Source organism: Spodoptera frugiperda, chromosome 8, assembly GCF_023101765.2.
Source record: "Spodoptera frugiperda isolate SF20-4 chromosome 8, AGI-APGP_CSIRO_Sfru_2.0, whole genome shotgun sequence".
Taxonomy (NCBI): Eukaryota; Metazoa; Arthropoda; class Insecta; order Lepidoptera; family Noctuidae; genus Spodoptera; species Spodoptera frugiperda.
In genome coordinates this window covers 11,602,646-11,622,327 of record NC_064219.1, presented here as the reverse complement: position 1 = coordinate 11,622,327, position 19,682 = coordinate 11,602,646, and the positions used below count along the sequence as shown (strand labels likewise).

At 36.2% G+C, this 19,682-nt stretch overlaps 1 protein-coding gene across 3 annotated transcripts in view; it reads left to right on the top strand.

The window, feature by feature from the left end:
- The first annotated feature begins 1,186 nt into the window (after positions 1-1,186).
- LOC118275562 (high affinity copper uptake protein 1) overlaps positions 1,187-19,682 on the top strand; it is a 30,899-nt gene continuing 12,403 nt past the window's right edge. Inside the window, exons 1-2 of one of the 3 annotated variants that reach the window (XM_050695514.1) lie at positions 1,187-1,269; positions 5,566-5,654. The gene's annotated coding sequence lies outside the window, so the exon portion shown is untranslated. Of the gene's footprint in view, positions 1,270-5,524; positions 5,655-8,566; positions 8,751-19,682 lie in introns of those variants that run through there. The other 2 variants (XM_035593571.2, XM_035593572.2) reach the window with 2 other exon arrangements.

The following is a 19,682-nucleotide window of genomic DNA, read 5'->3' as shown; positions in this document are numbered from 1 at the left end:
AATTAGAAAGTTATTATCGTTCAAACTATTGATGTGAAATACGAGATTTTGATTAAATACTTACCTACTGCTAAAAATGAAGATCTGCATGGATGCTATAACTTTTTCCCGCCTTGGGCGGGGGAAGTCATCAGGTCAGTCATCCTAATGAAACATCAGCCCTACTGAGCCGCATCTGTGGTAGTCTAATGGCTCTTCGAGGCGCGCGCGAACACGGGTCTGACGCAGACCCTCACTTACGGTAGCCGGATATCGTCGCGCGATCCCCGACGCCCGGAGTGTCTTTCGGAACGGCTGTGCAGATGCTATACCTACTCACCACTAGCTTTATAGAATACCTAAAGATATGATGGTATATTTGAACTGTCCTGTCCATATCATCCTTGCTTTCATTAATCATTCCTCTATCGAGACACTTACTGACCCTTCATATGACCTTCCTAATTATTGATCTCTGTGGAAGGTCGAGCATTCATCTTGGGACATCTATTTGTAACATCCAACTTTGATTTACGGTTCGTTAAAGAATATTATTAACCTTCCGATGGAGCAATCGACTATTGAGAAACTGACCTAGGACAACATAACTCTTTCTTCCGCAGCAGCCGGGTAAAAATATATAATAGATAAAAGATGTTTTGATGTTTGTTTAAGTACCTAATTAATATTCATCTGATTGATCTACTAAATGAATAATATCAACGTTGAGTCCGGCACTAATTCAACTTTGGGGCAGCGTGCATTGTCAACAGTGCGCACGGCTGAGGTACCGGGATATTTGCGCGTGCGCAACTTATCTCTGGAGCCGTTGGACTGTATCACTCGACTTCCATTCGGTACTATTTACAGTTTAGTCGAAAAGATACCTACATTAGTATTTTAACGAATTAAATTCAAAATGTCTTAGAATTACTTTAAGAATTGACACAGAAATTAGCTCTAGCTTTTTCATAAATGTTTTAAATTAACAATTAATTTATAAAAATCTGCAATCAATCTACGGATTTGTAGTCTGTGATATATTAAATAACACCATCGTATAAATTAATAACAAATCTCGATGTTCCGGTTTAGTTATTCTACTAAATACTTTCGTTTAGTGAAATGAAACTAGTTTCAGCAGTGAATGCTAACTAGTTACCCATGTGTGTGTGTGTGTGTGTGAGACGTTGATGCATGACACCAGTGTTGTGGGAACAGCCAGCAACATGGATGAAAGTGAAGATGAAGAGCAGTTGAAGTGGAACATGTTCAACGAGTTTTTATATGGTACGTGACTATACATATATACTCCTACCTGACTAGATAATTACTTTGTCTTAGTAGTTTATTAGGTTTCTTCCACAATTTTACAGCTATTATAGTTTCAAATGATTTTCAACCCTATCTTATAACATTTAAAGTTAAAAATCTGTTAAAGATGTTTGCTAATTTAGGCCAGTTTTACACGATAGCGTCAGTATTTATTTTTCTCTTTAAATCAGTGTTGCCATAATTTAGTGTATAAAATTATAGTTTTAAAATCACGTGTGAGTTTGATCCAGCTGACCTTTTGATCTTGAATCGATCACGTGACTATACATAGATATAACATGTATGTATATATGTATATATCTATCCCAATCTCTCGATTGGAGCTAAGATTTGCGTCAATTGGGCTGAAGCCGTGGGACAGGGAGTAGCATATACAGTCATAGTATTGGAGAATATCACACCAAGTACTGCTTACACATAAGTTTACATTTACAGTAAGTTATTCTTTATACTATTTATATTTTTTGGTACAATTTATAGCAGAAGTAGAGACGTGTGTTATCAGGACATTCTTACTTCTGCCCTATTCACAGTTGTGGAGTGTGATAAGTTTTAAACAGATTTAACTGAATTTCTCTATCTCACATACAATTTCAACAAAAAATTCTTTACAACTCATTAATTAAGGGTTAATTTTTGGGCTTAGACGTTACCAACACGTGTACTTTTGTTCATATGTCAACTAAACACATATTTTACTAAATAATTCCAGTTTAGTTTAGTTTACTTAGTAATAATGTACTAAGTTACATAAGTTGCTAGTTTAAAAAAAGCCAACTAGGCGTTCAATGTGACCATCTAAAGTATTGAAACTGTTGATTAGGATAATCAATTTTAAACTCAAATAGATACTTACCTAAAACGTAACCTGACTATGGTATGTCAATAAATAATTGCGCTTCATTTTTTTAAAATCAAATTAGCTTATGTTATTGAATAGCAACGCCTGCGAGATCAAGTTAGATAATAAATACCTACCAAATAAATTAAAGATGGAATAAGTAATGTGATCAATAAATAAATATCACAATCATGTAGGTACTGATTATTTCCAATAAATAGTTAATTTATTTAAATAGGTACTCTTCGACAATATTCCTAACTGTCAGTTGTGTTGGTGTACCAAATAAAATTGGTAGCGGTTCGTATCTTTTCGGTTATCAAAGTTTCCACATAAATCAACACGTAAATGCATTTTTAAAGCCATTGTAAAATTGCAGGCGCTGATAACTAATTTAAACAATTTTAATCTGATATCTAGGTAAAACGCGAGATTCATAATGAAAGTATAATTTTACAAAATTTTACCATCTTAAGTAATAATTTCAAAATTAATTCTTTCTAGAAAATATAGAAAACCTTTCTATTGAACCCTAAAGCAATAATCTATTCATTCCTTATGCTAAGATGAATCTTTAGCATTCCGATAAAATACTTCAGAACCTATAATAAACAGCGCAGTGCAAGTTGAAATCAGAAAACCCGGTAATATAGTTACAATATTTTTGCTTTGCCCTTTGCAGTCTCGTCTAAAGAAACCCATTTTGTAGAAATAGTACCTCTAAAGCGAGTGTCGCAAGTACTCCCGTCGTCCTTGTAGTCTGTACTAGTGGTCGCAGCTTCCGCATCCCTTGAACTTTAAGATAACCCATCACGACACGATTGTAAGTATTCAAATGTCAATACGAGCTAATTCATGTCATATTATAGAGCTTTCAGTATACATATGAACATACTCTACTGATATGATACTCTAAAATTCAGGTTTTCTATGACTATGAAGGTAGAATAAAAACTTAACTGAAACTGAAAATAAATTCTTGGATTCAACTGCACATTCAACTTACCTACGTAGTTACAATTAAACAAAGTATAGGTGCATGACAAAGTAGTAGTTGCATCAGTCAAGGACAATACGATAAGGACATTATCATACACACGCCGGGAATGTGGTCGTTACAAGGATTGTAACTTTGTAAGGAGCTGCCTACTGAAAATGTTTATACATAAACATTTGTATAGCTACCTACAAAGAAAGTGGCCATGTTTAGGCAGAATAATATTTACTTTATTTAGCTATTTACTTACTATTCTATGTCATACATAAATAAATTCATCTAACAGTAATCATAAATCTTTCATGTATCTATTTAACTAGCTCTTTCTAACGACTTCGCCTGCGTTTCTGTGGGATAAAAAGTAGCCTATGTGTTATTCCAGACCATTATCTACTGCTATTTCAAATTTCATCCCAATCCCTTCAGCCGTTTTGACGTGGTTAAGTAACAAACATACACACAAGCTTTGGTGTTTAGTTAATTATAGTAATATTATAATGAAAGAAGTCATCTTCCAAACAGTAATCTACTGACGAACGCACATTCGCACAGTTTCAGGTTTACGATGTCCAGACAACATAACTCTTTGTTTATTTACTTATTTATGTCCAGACATTTGCATTTATTACTGATTACTGATTGTAAACGCATTAAATTTTATATTCCCTGCGTTTAAAGAAACTCTTGTAATTCAATGGGTTGAGGTTAAGTACATAATTCATAATTTAAGCTAATGATGAAATGTATCTGTCGGTATCTTCATGCAAGATCTTCATTCTTCACCTATTACAGTACACCTACAGTTACAATAGTGAATGCAGATTTGCATGTGTCGCGTCGGCAAGTCTTGCAAGCTGTAGATCTGGTAGGTCCTGCATTAATATGCTGCATGGCACCGGGTGACGCATGCACCACCTGGTGCACTATACTCCGTGATGCATTGAGGACCCACTGCCAATGTGTCGGCTTAACGAATGGGACCTGCCGCTTACGTAATCTAAGTAGACTTGTAGGCTGTGCTGCATTATCTGACATCGTGTGAACCTGGCATCTTTCTAGCAGATGAAGTTTTTATTATTTACTTTAACAGTTTTATTTAGCAAAGTAATCGAAACGAAAGCGCTTTCGGCTTTCTGATTGGCCGGCTGCAATAAACCAACCAATCAGTTCGTTTTGCAAACTTGAAAAAATGGTACTGGTTACTTTAAATCTAGAAAAATCTCCTAAAAATCTAACTAGATTTTGCCAATTTACAAATTGTCATGTTGGTCCTATGGTTAATAACTATGTATTTTCGCATAGTTTAACTGACATAATAAATAGATTCAAGTATTCTGAATACAAGACAATGAAACATTAATGTTACATGAGTTTTTTACAACATGTTTAGGCACGTACATACCTAGGTACTATGCAGATAGACGCAAAAAATATTTTATATTTAGACCGAAATTAAAATCCAGTGCATTAGCTACCCTGCTCACGTGCTGACATGCCGTGAGGCATATTTTAGTCTAGTTAAATCTTAGAACTATTATAGTATTAATAGTTATTTGCTCATTACCATTGAACGGGGGAATTTTGGACGTTTCTGATCAATTTATTGATAGTAACAAAGGTTGCTGGTTGCTTCATGGTCACCGGTGCAGTGTGAGGGTGGTCGTCACATTGAAGTAAAAATGTTCGCAGTTTATTTCGTTCTGCGGCTGGCTTCTTACTAAGAGTACGTGATCAGCATTTGTATGAGAAAGAAAATATATTCCTACTTCGTTATCTGTTGCTGGAAATTAAATGTTTGAAGGTCATCTGTCTCCGCTGTCAGTCTGACTTAAGTCACATCATTAACGTAAACTTGAAGTTAGAACCTGTCGCTACTTTCTTAAATGTTATATTTCTTTATACTTGGTGTTCTGTAATATCCTTTAAATACAGCTAAAAAGCTTTAAAAGTAGTAGCGGTCGGATATTTTTAAGTCTTTGACTGCCAATAGAAAACTGTTGAAGGCAAATCCTCCGCTAACGTTGATCACCGGTGACCACCACGGCGTTCAAAGTGTTAAGACACTTCCCTATAACCAAACGTTACTCGAAAAGCTTGGAAATTCCAAACAAAAAAATATCTTCGATCTTTTCTGGGTAATTAAATTCAGTAATAAGGTTATGATATCTCGATAACAAACCCATCTCAGCTCAAGTACATAAGTACCTGTATATAATGTACATGGATTTAATGTACAAAACATGAATACTACACGCAATTACATACGACTAGCATTTTATACAGAGTTTTATCAAAGTAATGAAGCGAGACTATCTCCGTAGCCCCAAGTATTATAACATTTGTTCTGTAGTTATACATAGTGCGAGTGTTACATAGTCACAGCTGTTAGATAGTGGCCCTGATATAATTGCAGATAGCTGGGGGTGGTGTCCAGTGCTGGTCGCGGGTCCTCGCCGAGTGGACGACACACATCTGGACTGCGGAAGAGTTACTGGACATAAGGTAGGACTCGAGTTTGTTTACCGAATGCTTGTGTAATACCTGTTATATGTTTACTTTAGCTGTGTAATAATATGTTACTTTTGTAATGGTTCATCTTTGGTCTGATGGGCATTCAGAATGTTGAAGTTAGATCAATCACAAAGACCTCAAAACCATTTACCTACCACGGGCGGCGCTGATCGCTTACCATCAGGTGATAGGTCTGCTCGTGCCCCCTATACCATAAAAAATCTAATATAATGCGAGCGTGTAACGGTTTTTAAAACTTCTGTAAATTTTAAAAGGAAATTACAAACATAGACTGATTCTGATGTACTTAAATTTCAACAATATTTATTATCACCCACTATTTCGACAGCACTTACACTTAGAATTCACGTTGTTTTACCGATCCCATGTCTTAACGAAATGACATATCGATTCAATCTGAAATTATGCTTTGCCTTTTTTCCAAAAAAAATGCATAAAAATAGCCGATAGGTATTATCATTTCTCATATCAGGTGATATAATTATGTAATTAGCGGGGTAACGAGTAATCAGAGATTGGCGTCCTTCCAAAATCTTTATGGTCACGTAGCCACACTGTCTTACCAGTGTTATCACTATGCTGGGTGCCACTAATCAGTAGGTACACTTCACACAAATGGAACTTCTAGGTACTGACCAACCTGAACGTTATGGAAGTTAAAGAAGTAAGCAAGGATCATTGTAGGTGGCACTCCGTGGCTTTTGGTCTAGCAAAAAGACTGGAGTTTAAATTGTATGTTTATAACAGTGGCGCTAATGACATTATAAACTGAAACTTGGAGTTCATTCATTGCTTTCTGTTTCATTACTGCGAAATTTTAACAATGATGTAATGTTATGCCATGCACAATTGCACATGCACAGATGATTGTCGATCTTATTCCAAACTCCTGCGTGATTTCACCCACTCTGCTCGGCTCATATTAATCGTAGCTTGATATTTTATAACTTATAACCATCTTCGATAAATAGACGAAAAAAGATTTTTCAACCCGAACCAGTAGTTCTAGAGATTAGCGCGTTAAAACAAACAAACTCTTCAGCTTTATATATTAGTGTAGATGTATATAAGATAATAAAGTTGACGCTATGCGTAACTTGTCCCTAAAGTTTAGTGTAAGAAGGACATTGCACTTCACAAGTCTGTTTTCTAATTATGTTCCAACTGTTTTTACCGAGGTGTCTAATTAAACATAGCTCTATGTTATACGGTCATATACCTATGTTATACGTCCATTAAAATGTAAGTGTTTTCTTAAAATAATCACTAAACAACATAAATAAGTAGTACAAAAACAGAATAAAGAACAAAGTAACTGAAATGATCTCAGTACCATATTTGGTATGCCGGTGGAGTCGTGAGCCATTTGCTGCGCGCGCGCACTCGATCATCAAAGCATCGCGCCGATAGATTGACGACTCGATCCATACCTACTCGTACAATATCTCGAATCTCGATACACTAGAGTTATGATTGCAGCGAGCGATGACTGCGCAAGTACAGCTACAAGATATTACGTTGCAGATGATGCACGTACTAGAGAAGGTAGATAGAGAAAATACCTACTATTCAAAAATAATTACATTTGGAAATTATCAAAGTAATTTTTTTTTTAGAAATGAAGCTTTTATGTAACATATTACCTAATTAAAAAGTAAGAAAGTCTCTAGACAAATAAGTTACAAACTACAGATGCATCATAAACAACTCTCCCAGCTCCGGTACATCTGTACCTAAGCAAGGACTCGCTAAACTTCTTTCACACACCGCATAGGATATGTCTCAACCAACAAATCACTGCAGCTTAGATTTGGTTACAGGTTTAACGCAGTAAAGTTTGCACCAAACTCAATAACAAACATAAAACATAAAAAAACATCCAAAATGGTTATATTAAACGTTAATTAAAATTCTAACTGCAAAATAATAAAACAGTGCGCACGCGCAAATACATCTGCCTGATAGTCCAAATTATTTGTTCTAAAATTCCAAATTCAAATAAATACAAATGAGACCTCATTATTTGTGCAACGTCTCCGTAGTGACATAATCTACATCTCGCATAATGCGGTCCGAGTGAGTTACGTCGTTACGTCACTTCCTCGAGCGGGTCGTTAGCATGCGCGGGCGCAGGCTACATGTCAACCTGCCTAATTTGTGTATCGCTGCAGTTGTTATCAGTGGTACGGGACAGCGTGCAAAATGGGGATGAGCGTGATTAGGATGCATAGTAGGGTAGTAGGTACATCTACACTAGCTATACAAGTATAATGTGTGATAAAGGCATTCGCATTGTTTTTAACTTTTTCTAGACCAAGGTCATCTAGAAACGTGACTTCGGCCATAAAATTAAAATTGCCTTCCAGTGAAAATTATTCGAATCGTGCTATTTTATGTTTTGCTTTACGTGCATCTAGTTGTTTTATTTGCTGTTGTTATTTTTCTCTACTTTTTGTCTGTTTGCAATCTCCGGCTGCATCGTGAGAACGCCAGCGCTAGTGCAGTGCGTCGAGAGATTCCGCGCCACAATCCGGTTTCCTTCCTTCCTGTGTATAAGTACTTCGCCTGTTCTTACATCTTAGTTAATGGAGTATCGAACTACACTCTATCTATCTTCTAATGAATTTACATTTTGCTTATCAATACCGTTATCTTATCAATCGACCGCCAAGTACCAATATCACAAAGTCCCAATTTCTATTGACTAGTGCAAGGTCACGTGTGACGACACTGGCAGCTGTCATCGGTCGCGACCTCAGCAGCCCGTACCCAGGCTGTAAGGTAACCGCAGGCCACCGCCGGCCACCACATATTCCGTTTGGTCGCATACGCAATGAGGTGGAACAGATAACAAGTTGGTGGCGTAACTTGTATCGCAGCCGCGGTGTGGTCGCGAGCTGCGCCCGCGCCACTCTGCCAGCGCAGCCGGACAGACGCGGACGTTCGCGCCACATTTTGACAGCTGTCAAACTAATCGTATCTAGTACCCGCGAGTGTTTCTATTGACATTTTCTTGTATCCCAGTTATCTGTGACGCGAAGTTTGTTGTTTGTTTGGAGTGTATCGGTGAGTTAACTGCTGGCTGCATAGTTTTTGTTTTATGGCGTCCTTGTAAATAATTGTTGTAATTTTGACTTTGATTGCGGTTTTGATACGAGACCGCTCGTGCAGCTATTTTTTATATAAATTTATGTTCCTGCCTATGTTACCGTAGGTATGTTACTACTATGTAAATTAAACAAGTCTAGTTTTATTTCAATTTATGTTGTTATCGATGTAGCAGCGGGATTATTTGAAGTTAAACAAAAGTTGAAGAACTTAGGTACACTCTTGAATTTTTTTTATTTACATGACTACTTATATTTTTTACTAGATAATTAGTACTTAAGTTGAAGGCTAAAGGTAATTAATTAAATTCAACTACAGATTTTAACTCAAGGATTTTAGATTCGATCCACGACATTACGTAGAGTGTTAGATGATTCGTATTTTCCAAAATGTCATAACAGCTACATGAGTATTAGAAACAAACAAGTGTATGGTATGTGTGAAATTACATAAGTTGCATTACACAATGGTGTGGGGCCATAGAGCGCAGTCTGTGGAGTATGAAGTGAGCGGGCGCAGCCGTGGCCTGACCTTTGGGGCACCACTATATACTTGCTAGCTAACATACATACATACATACATACACCGGTTCTTTACACACGATTGTTTATATACATTGTAGTGCAGACAACAGTAGAGAACCTTCACCAAACCATATTACTAATGGATTCTATTTTGAGTTATAACTTTTTGTGATAAAGTCGCAAATACATTGAAGAATTAAAATGATTGATCGGAATAGATTGATGAGCAGATAGCCAAAATGCATGCAGATAGATAGAATTTCCACGAATGAAAATAATAATCTTTTCAATAATACAAAATAATCTGATAAATTTGGAAAAATAATTATCGAGATATCATAAGACGAGCTTCTGTTATGTAAATAATTTTCTTTTATTTCAAAAGTAAAAGACACGTACCATCGTCATCATCATCATATCGGCCACAATGCATCCACTGCTGAACATAGGCCTCCCTCATTGACTTCCAGATAGGCAGGTTGGAAGCGACCTATCTACCTATATCATCAAAATAGACAGAAATATAGAAGACGATGTGTTTTGTATTTGATCTCTCCCAAGTATCTAAATATCATTACCCTATTGCCAGATAATGATATTGTCTGAAAAAAATAATAGAAACACTATCTAAGATACCATCTTTATCATCAAATTAGTTATTTTCAAAATAATCAAAACCACGGAACACATTTTAGACCTAAAATCATTTACAACTAGATTCTATCTTCGAGTCAAGAATGCTATACTTTTACAATTGTTGACTAACTTAGTTTAATAAATTAATAATTAATTCGCCCCTCCTACAATTAGAACCAGCCTGTATGTGTAGGTGCAACATGAGGGTACTTATTGCACCCACCTACAATCCTACACACAGTGCCATGCAGTACCTATTAACCAAGTATACCTAGGTGCCTACGTCTAGGTTCACGTGCAAGTTTGCGCAGACTAATGATGAATCATAGTGACTATCATCAGCCAGAGAACAGGTAAATTGACTCTTGTTTACCTTAATCACCAGTTAGTCACGACCCCCTATTCCCCAGGGTTCCATGACTCCAGCTGTGGTGGTGCGGATACCGTGACGATACCGTAACCGCAACGTAACGTATCCATTTATTAATGTTTACATCGCGTGCGCGTGCGCATGCTACACAGATCCTAGAGCTGCGAACAATTTCTGTTTGTGTTAGCTCGAGACGAGGTCACGTGTAATTAGGTTTCGATATAATTTAATTTGATTTATTTTTGTGTTCTATTTTATGTCTAATCGCTTTTATTCAACTGTAATATAAATAAATTGCCCTCTATTCAAATTATAACTAAAATTACCTATCTCTAGTAGTAGTCTCTTAGATAGACCTAGACATTGATACCGAAAAGGTATTAAATAAATTTAAAATACTGGAAAAGTCGTGAAATCGAAGCCAGGACAAGCCGATAGTGATATTTACGATGATGTCAGGATTGCGTGCGGAGCAGCCAAAGGTTTCCAGTTTGTATAATGTTTGGCTGCAGCAACAGTACGTAATGCAGTTACTGCAGAACTAGTATTTAGATAGCATAACGGAACAATTTACAAACATTAGTACTCCACATTACACAAGTTGGGATAGGTAACTTCCAGTACCTAGTCGGATCAAAGTACTTCGATATTATAAACTGAACAAAACCAAAATACCTTTTGACTATAAAAATGTCAAATACCATTCGTCTTCTTTAACCAGACTGTACAACATACGCACACAACAATCGTATATTATTTGTCTGAGCAGCGTAACAGTAGTACAATTCACGTTACTTCTTTGTTAATATTTCTTTATTTAATACCATTAATATGTTAATTACTGACGTATACATCTTTTGTCTTATATACAATATATATTCTGTAGATATATGTACGTATATAAACATATTTACAAATTATGTTGACGTGTATAATGTACCTTAGTAATTAACATTGCTAAATGTCATTAATGATCAATGATAATAATTATTTCTGAAATTGCTATCAACAGATTTGACGAGTAATTGACTAGATAATACAGACGTCATTAATGATCGATGATAATAATTCTGGCATTGCTATCAACAGTTTTGACGAGTAATTGACACATATTTTTGTATTATATAATATTGTGTTCATTGTACTCCTCTATGCATATTAATAACGCAACGGGGTTTATTTTTCTAGGTCCTTCTGCGAAGCAGGACATGCTAGCTAATTGCAGTAGATAATTAAACATGAGCGAACAAACCTCCTCACGCCCCAGCCGTCGCGAAACACTAATGGGCGTCGGGGATCGCGGGACGATCTCCGGCCACCGTAAGTGGTTGCGGACGGCGAGCAAGGGTAGCTCATCGCCCGAACAGAACCAGACCCGTCGTGCGGCGGTCGCGTATAATTCAAATACCATCAGACCACCACAGATGGGGCCCAGTAGGGCTGATGCCTGATCCGGAGCTGCGGACTACCTAGCGGGTTTACCGGGGCTCCGGCTCGAACAGCAGGAGTAGGAACGGGGTTTTAGTCAGTAAGAGTCTGACACTCTTTCTCGCCTCGTCCAAGGCGGGAGAAGTCATTGGATGATTTTTCCCCCTCAAAAAAAAAAAAACGGGGGTTTTTTTGAACGTGGAAAAGCATCTAGTGACTTCTCCCAGCCTTGGGTGAGGCGAGAGGGAGCGTCAGTCTCTTATTGACTAAAAACCACCCCGTTCCTATTCCTGCTTTGATCAGGAGCCCCGGTAACCCGTTACGTTATCCGCAGCTCCCACAAACACGATTGATTAATGACATTTGGATGAAGTTATCAAGTCAATCGGTTGATAATTATTTGGAAAACATGTGTGGCACGTGTTTTTTGTGTAAACTACAAGAGATATAGGGATTTTTTTGTAACTAAGTATTTAGTATTGTAATTCGCTTCCCCGGTAAAGTCCCCGATACAGCCGATAAGATTAGATTTGCATTGCAAGTGAAAGTGTTTGTTTAAAATTTCGCGCCTAATTAATCAAAACATTAATAATCTTTGAATAATATAATCCTTTATCAATTGGAGCCTCATACGTGAGGGCATTAAGTCAGTTCATGAGCTCGTATTTTATTAGATAGGTGTGTGTGATAAATAATCCTGCTATGTCCCGTTATTGTACTACTTTATTGACATTGACAACCAATTTATTTTTGCTAAGGGCATGCCTATATGTATTCATTAATATATGTATACGCACTCACAACACCTCATGCATTTTGAGCTTAACATTACCTAAAAAAAATATAGAATTACTATATTCACTTTTCGCCAAATCATAGTTTCACTTCACATTAATTTGCACACGACATTTTTAAAACAGCTGAAACTATTTGCACTCGTTCCAATAGTTTGCAACACGGCCCAAGACATGACATGAAACGATCGAGCTTCCACACGATCTGTCAACGTTATCATTTCACTCTCATATTGATAGAGACAAGTGAATATATACATATAAATAGGTCTGATTCGCGTTTGTTTACGTTGTTATCAGTTTTATAACTTTACAACATGATTCACATGTTTAAATATGTAAAGTGAAGCAGTATGGACTCCTGTTAGACTGCTTGCTAATGACGGACGAATATTGCAGATGATATAAATACAATGTTAATTTTGCTCTGTAATAGAAAATGTGGTTCCCTGTACTGTTGCATCTATCGGGTACATACACAATGACATAAGACGGGGTTAGATAGAGTGGACAAGTCTCCAGTCTCCTTCGTCTTCCTCATGTGAAGAGCCCCTCTGTGAATGTTAACCTACTGGCTCTTACTTTGTTTAATCATCAGCATAATTATGATAAAGGCCTCAGGTCAATGTTTTCTAAAATTTCTAAAGTTATGGAGGAAGATTGCACCAAACAAATAATATCTATTATTTATCTATATAATGGAAGTTCCCACGCCCATTAAAGTCGGACAAGTAAAGCCTGCGTCAGTATTGTGGAGGCAAGCTCGCTCTAATTGTAAACACTTCGCGATATTTTCATAAACATTCATACATCACCAGTCTTTTGTCTTTCTCACTTTTCCCACAGAAGTGATCAGAATCCATAGACTTGGAAAATAGAGCTGATACAATGTTGCCTTTGCTATATTTTCTTATTATTAGACATCGGATTTATATAATAATATGCACTATCAAAATGCTAAAATATGCACGAAACAAAAAAAGAATTGCACGGTTGTTGCGGTGGTTGGGCAACCGACTGCCGCGTAACATGTAGCGGGTTAGAGTTAGATTACTACAAAAAATACTAAATGAAAAAATACTAAAATATGCAATAACGCCATAAATATAGAATTATATGCATTATTAGCATATAAAATCCGATGTCTACTTATTACAGATACTTCTTTCCATGATCCGTTTACCTCACTACTGAGGGTCGTGTGACCTTCCCACGTATGAACTTTCCCCATCACAGACACGTTTCTATAAAACTATTCTAGAAAAACCAATACCTATCTAGTGTCCATTGAGTGTCCTCAAACACTAAACTGCAGATATCCGTCGGATGACGTCACAAATCTGTTCCCCGAACATGGCCGACCGCTGGCGATCGCGATCGGGATCCAGACTCTTCATTGTTTTAAATTAAACAAAATGGAACGCCGCAATCATGCGCACTCCCGCGTCTGCGCAGACAGCGCGTCACTTTATAACATTACCTACAACTATAATATTAGAGAAATACACTTAGCAACAAGGATTAAGAAAAAAAAAACTCTTTATTTAACCAATCTGATAAAAAAAACATTACATAATAGCAGTGACAACATAATTAATCAATAATTACTTAAGTAGTAACACACTGACCTACCTATCTAGGTGTGTTTTCAATCAATGAAAATCTTTCTACCAGAGTCAGCGCGACACGTACTGAGTAATCGACCTACATGGCAACATCTCTTACTATGCTATTATCTCATTGCGAAGTTAATTAGAATATTTCGACTGATTCTTCAATTACTTTATTGATTGTTCATAATTATTGATTCGACAAATCGACCTTTATGATGATACAATGAGGTTACATTTCGTACATGATAAAATAATAAATAAAAATATTTATACCTCTTAATCTAGAACTAGGCACTACCAATTATCTGAATGCCGACTTCATACAAGTAGTTATCCTCTATGCGACCTCTCGCCCGCTGGATGACAGCACAAACGAGTTTCGGCAAAATGAAACCAAGTCTCAATTACCGCTTCGCAATAAATTACATCCACCAATCATATTTCGATAGCAGTTTAACGAACGGGATCAAACTAGATATTTAAATCGATGTAGCAAGATTGACTGGACAACTTTCATAAACCTTTTCATATACAAAATAATAAATAATTTGGCATTTTTCATAATTTCGCAATATTTAACTGTTTCGGTAAAGAAGTTGACCATGAATGTAGTTTTGCACTCCATCATTGGATATGGTTGCTCCCGGCGACACAAAATCTTATTTCAAGAGATAAAATCTCTTATTTATTTATCTTAATCTGTGTTATCTTGACATACGTAGCTACACACGGCTGAAGCTTAGGAAGCAGTACATGAATAGAATTGTTGGAGTATTTTTAACATCTCTGTAACTGTGATTATGCAGATACAGTTTATTTTGAGAGTAGTATAGTGATAGATAGTGATAAAAGTTTTGGTTATAAACTAACTGAGGTAACAAGCAAGTTACTGACACTGCAATAAATAATAATATTCATCAGATTGGTAAGTTCCTTACATTTTAATACGTATAGTATGATTGTAGCTTAATAATTCAACTTTAACTTTGAGTTTATAAAACACGTAGTTACTATGACGATCAGGTTTTAATTTAAGAGTTAAACATGAAACTGTATTATGTTCTGGTATCGAAATCTTGATATAATGAGTATAGCACCGATTTATAAACTGAAGTGATTGCAATATATCATTAGTATCATATATCGGATTTTATTGGAAACCATCGATGCATTGACATTTCATTTACAAAAGTCTTACCTAGATAACATATTACAAACAGTGTTCAAAATAAATAAGTAATTTGATCTTACTAATATTATAAATGAAAACATGTGTGAGCTGTTTTATATGTTCGTTACTCAATCACTTCAAAACGTCTGAAGGTAAAAGGATGAAATTTGGAACAGACGTAGATGGTTTGAAATAATAACGCGTTTTTATCCCACGAGACATGGCACAAGCTAATACTTAATACATTTTTATAGTATTTTGTATGCACGATACAAAATATTTTGATTTACGCTCCTGTCATTTGTTTCATTCAAACTTTATTCACTTGTTCCATATATCAGCACGTTTGTATCAAGTGTACTTATGTAGGTACCTACGAGTACATCTAGGTGCACTAGGTACCCTACGATTGTCTGGCTCGGGGTATAAACCCAAGATTCCGGTTGTAGAACCAGTTCTCAGCTCGAATAGTTTTCCTTGTCTCACGGACTGCAGCGAATGCACAAACGAAAATAGTACAAATAAACATATGCACTTCACTATGTTTATTAAACTAGATATTTAAATTAAATGTATTTATTTGAGATGCATAGATACATTGAGAAGATGTTTATGTAAATTAATTATTGCGTGAAGCCCCAACACCTGCGCCCGCGCCGGCGTGAAGTCACGCCGCGTCACGTTGGTCACAGACACGCGTTAACGCTGTGGATAACATGGTGTTATTTAATTGTTACGCTAACTGACTCTAAGGTATTACAATCACTTTATCAATGTTTTGATATGCCATGAGAAGTACAATGTGTTTTAACGTAAATATAGGTATACTCATAATTTACGCATTATTTTGAAAGGCCAGTTGTGGAGTAGGTTCTCTTATCTAGCTTGTTTGTAGGACTAGATACATAAATGTGTTGAAAACTACCGAAGTATGTAAGGATCACTTCTTAACGATAGCATTCTGTAGTTTCTATCTGACCTCTATTGACAAAAGTATAAAGTAGAGAAATAAAAACTTTTATTTTGAACCAAAACAAAAACCCGAATATTTCCAAAAAGTATGTCGATAAAAGTGCTAGTTAAGTTAGAGGTCGGTCAGTTAACCGGATCGGTAGTGGTTGCGCAACCAACCTTGGATTACTTGGACTCTACTTTCCACTTGTCGTGGCCAGTGGTCACTGCTGGTGACTGATAAGGGCTTATTGGTACTATTGCTAAAACAGTAAACAATACAACAAAGCCGGTAAAAGTGTGGTACATGACAGTCAACTGTGATGTAATAGTTTACAAGTGACTGCTTCATTGGTTGAATGGTTATGACTGTCATGTGGTCTTGGGTTCGATTCTGGGATCGAACAAAGTAATACGATTTCAGTAATAGTCTCTATGTGTTTACAGAATACATAGTTCATAAATCTGCTGTAATCGGTACGTAAAGACCCATGATAAACATATTATAATTTAAATTTGTAATCCCTTCTGTTATGTTTCTACAAATTAATAACGGAAATGATAGAGATAACATCAGTTTTAAATCTCATTATTATAGATTACTTAAAGTATTAGGAACTATTTTAGGAAATTGAGAGAATTTAGATCTAACAAGCAGATATATTTTCTTATCTACTAATAATCTAATCTACCATTCATTATCTAGTTATGTTAATTATTCTGTCAGTTTTATTTCACTGTCTCATATTGAAATGGAAACCGGTTTCACTTGCACTCGCATCTTTTGTTAATGTTTTTGACAATACAATGTTTGTCTGTCCGTCTGTCTACTTACTAGACAGTTAATGTATATTCATACAGCAGTTCTCGCCATCATACAATATGTCATTAACATGTTTGAAAAGCGTGGAACTGCCGAAATGTGTTTGGTACAGTACCTAAATAGGTACATAAATGTACAATTGTACATGAAACATTAAAACAATGCACAATGCTTGTTCTTTACACCATTTAGTTGCAACTTTTATGTAACACTGACTGCTAAAAGTCACCTCTAAGGGGAACAACTACTGATCTGCATTTGTGAAAAGCAGAAGAAGGATCGGGGTGGTTTTAAGAGTCTGACATTCCCTCCCGCCTCGCCCAAGACGGAAGAAGTCATTGAATGATTTTCCCCCCTCAAAAAAAGGGGAAACAACTAAGAACAATTGGGCCACCTGTGGCGGATCATTTAGAAATCGAAATGATAAATAAAGTATGAATTATAACAATTACGAGCGTAAAACATACCCCTCTAATCCGTCGCAATCCGTTGTATTACATGACATGTTGCTATGGAACTCCGACATCCATACATAACTGAAGCTACTATCTACATATAGTATAGTCTATAGGCCACCTAAACAGTACTAAATGTTTATAAAGCTTTCAGCTGCTAAATAATAACAAGTGACAATAGCGAAGCGCGGAAGACAGCGACTGTAGTAAATATCCGCAGACGGCCCGGGTGGTGACAGCGCGGGTAGCGGGTACTGTTTACTCACAACATCCGTGCGACACTCGTGGGCCAGGGTAGAAATTACTCTAGTGGTCATAACAACATGCACCTAGCTTGTTTTGGAGGAAATTCCTAGTTCATTCATGTCGAATCGGAGGGAGCCGGGAAAGTAATTGTTTGGAGTTATGGTCGAGTAGGCAAACAATACAATATATATGCATCATGTTGGACAGGAACTACCTCTTTAGTTATGCATTAGTTTAGTGTGAGCTCGAGTACATTTTATTTACTTACACAATTAGGTATACGTTCTTCAAAAAAGTGTGTGAGAAGAATCTGTTTTTCTTTTTCCCGTGATTATGGGTCTTCCAGCGAAGAAGATATGTTTTCCACTCCATACTATGCAATTTGCAAATAGTTAATGCCACTTAGATTTTGTCAATTTTTAATTACTGTAACGGAATGCAAAGTAACAATTTTTGTGCAAAAACAGGTAGCTGTTTAGTAGGTAGTGTTAAGTTTTTATTCACAAGAAACAATTGATCAGCTGTTGACCTTGCGACATAAAAACTAAAGTCATTTCTCACCGCGCGGCCGTTACCCAACTCCTCACTGCTCATTGCTAAATAACATCCATGACGGACGTTTTGGTAATGCAGCTCTTTTTAAAAGATCAATTTATCTGTTGTTCTCATTGCATACATCATTTAAAGTGAAGAATTTAAACAGACTTCTTCCAACATTTTAAAAATATCTGACATTTGTTACTCAAAGAAACCAAGTCTGTGAGTACCGTACATGTATTTAACGTAGTAAATTACTTATACTTGTTAAAAAATATTATTCTGAAATTGTACTGCAGCTGTAGCGTACCAAAAGAATTTGACGAATGGTACCTAATCGCGGATTGTAATAAACACGAAAATTGCATCGATAACGCTCAACCTCATTGTGTAACTTAAAAAATTAAATAAAAAAGCATGCACCGCACTGTGTACCTCTATATACTGTATAATTTATTCACATTATATGCACATACAATACATAAGCAATTATGTATGTATGGTACAACGTTATTAGAAGATGTTTTCAACCAGACAACCGAATACCAAGCGTGAATCTATTGATGTCATTACTATAGCTACCCGGAGCTGCGAACTACCTAGCGGGTTTACCGGGGCTCCGGCTCAAAAAGCAGGAGTAGGAACGGGGTGGTTTATAGTCAGTTAGAGTCTGACGCTCTCGCCTCGCCCATGGCGAGAGAAGTCATTGGATAATTTTCGCCCTTAAAAAAAAAACTATAGCTATCTACTAATCATTGAGTGCAACATTCCAATCACACATTTAATTATTTATTTATATTACTAACACTTCTTACCCAACTACATAGAACTTTAAGTGGTCGCTGTTTTCTTTCAACAAACAACAGACGTGTTTTAGTAATACGTAATAATTGATGATATCGATATAAAATATATCAGCTTGCATAATATTGAATGAAGACAAAATCAAGTTTAATTAACATAATCGACACCAATCAACGGTACCAAACATCGTTCGTTTATATTTAGGTACAATCGATTAAAATCGACTCTCGTGTCACCTTTGTTTGAGAACTTGATTCCTACATATTTTATAATAAGTTCCTCATCATTTAGTATTATTATAGTAAAGATAAATATATTTTTATTTGCTACAACACGAGTGATATTGCATATAAGAGGTACATACCTTGGTGTTAAGATAGGAATATAATTCTGAATCTTAGGTAGTATAGTATTACAGAATACTCCCAATATATAACAGTAACTGCGCGGTATCAGAGCGTAACATGAATTATTATCAGAGAACAAGTTGTAGAGCCGGCAGAGTGCAGCTACTGTGACTCGTGCGCATTGATTTATT